The following is a 1,810-nucleotide window of genomic DNA, read 5'->3' on the forward strand; positions in this document are numbered from 1 at the left end:
GTTAATGAAGAGGACACCTTTACTAGAAATACTGAGGCAACAGCTGGAAATGTTGCGACTTCAAACCTGATCTGGAGTGGGAAAGTGGTAGGGAAGTGTCTGTGGCTTTTATCTGCCAGCATATATTATTTTGACACATAAAATGGGGCACAAGTGACTGAGTTCCCTTTGAGGTAATAAAACATGTTTGGAAATGCATAATGATGATAGCTGTATAGCATTGTGAATTTAACTAATGCAACTAAACTTATTTTTTTAAATGGTTACCATGATAAGTTTTATGTTACATGTAGTTTGCCACTATAAAAATTGTCTCTGACAAATTTCTATAAGTGAGAAGTAGCGCACGTGCTTGAGCGCCCGCTCTCTGGGGCTGGCCAGGACTAGGTCGCATGCCCTTGGACCGCGTCAGGGCGCCCATTCTCCCATTCGGTCAGAGCCATGGGCCAAACCGCTTATGTGTGACAATAACATGTCTGTTCCGCTGCCCACCAACATGCCCGCCTCCTGGAAGGCCGCCGCCCCTGTAATTTCCCTTCATGAATTTGGAGATATCCGGCACAGATGGGCAGAAGTCTTTGCAGGTATCAGAAGTTCCCACATCAAATATATCTGCCCCCATGCACCTGTTCTGCCTTTAACATTAAATATGAGCATGGCTATGCCTTCTTGGTTTGATATTGTTGAACTTTCACCAGATTCACAGGAGGATGAAGCTGGAATTAAACAGGCAGCAGACAATATAAAAGGTTTGATTGAGCCGGGCTCAGTGGCTCAGACTGTAATCCCACGCCTTTGGGAGGCTGAGGTGAGTGGATTGCCTGAGCCCGCGGGTTGAAGACCCGCCTGGGCAGTGAGACCTCGTCTCTACAATAAATCAAAAATACTCAGCCGGTCATGGTAGCGCATGCCTGTAATTCCGGCGACTCAGAAGGCTGAGGTGGTGTCCGGGAGCAGCCACTGCGCCCCAGTCTGGGCGACAGAGTGAGACTCCAATTCAAAAAAAAAAAAAGCTTTGATTGATCAAGTGGTGAATAATGGCATTCCTTCTAACGGAAATATTTTGGAAGGATTTTCTCAGGAAGGAGCGTTATCTTCATATGCTGCTCTCACCACGCAGCAGAAACTGGCAGGTGTTACTGCACTGAGTTGCTGGCATCCTCTTCGGGCTTCGTTTCCAAAAGGTCGTATCAATGGTACTAATTAATATATTTCTATACGCTAATGCCATGGAGATTGCAACCCTCTAGTTCCCCTGATGTTTAGTTCTCTTACTGTTGAAAAAACCAAAACCATTGGTTGATCCAGTCAATGTAACTTCTAAAACTTATGGAGGAAAGATGCACAGTTCATGTCAAAGGGAAATGATGGATATCAAGCCATTCACTGATTAACTCCTACCTCCAATTGATTGACATCACGAAGAGACCTTGTGTAGAAGTACACCAGCATCATTATAGTAGGGTATAATTCTCCTGTGCCCAGTCTTCGATCTTATAATGTCCGCAGTGGGAAAATGTTTTGCAAATCATGCCAAGGACACAGACTAGATAATGTCTCCTCATGGGAAATTTACAATCTCTTAAGTTTCTATACTTGCACTCTTATAATAAGATCCAGAGAGTACTAGTATTAAAATAGGTGCAGCAGCTAGCTTCTTTTTTCTCTAATGTAATTGAGCAAAATAATAAAATACTGTAACCAGTTTTTTTTTTCTTAAATCAGTTGAAAATTACTAGTATGCTTAATGAAAATTTGTTCTGGCATAAATGAGAAATTGGCATATAAATGATTTATGCATGCTGTGACT

The 1,810-nt window shown here is 42.6% G+C and overlaps 1 pseudogene; it reads left to right on the forward strand.

Moving 5' to 3' along the window:
* The first annotated feature begins 457 nt into the window (after nt 1-457).
* Nucleotides 458-1,415, forward strand: LOC103256665 (annotated as a pseudogene).
* Nucleotides 1,416-1,810: the final 395 nt, after the last annotated feature.

This window comes from Carlito syrichta, unplaced genomic scaffold (genome assembly GCF_000164805.1).
Source record: "Carlito syrichta isolate Samal-C Ts95f unplaced genomic scaffold, Tarsius_syrichta-2.0.1 Scaffold291007, whole genome shotgun sequence".
In the NCBI taxonomy this organism is placed as follows: domain Eukaryota; kingdom Metazoa; phylum Chordata; class Mammalia; order Primates; family Tarsiidae; genus Carlito; species Carlito syrichta.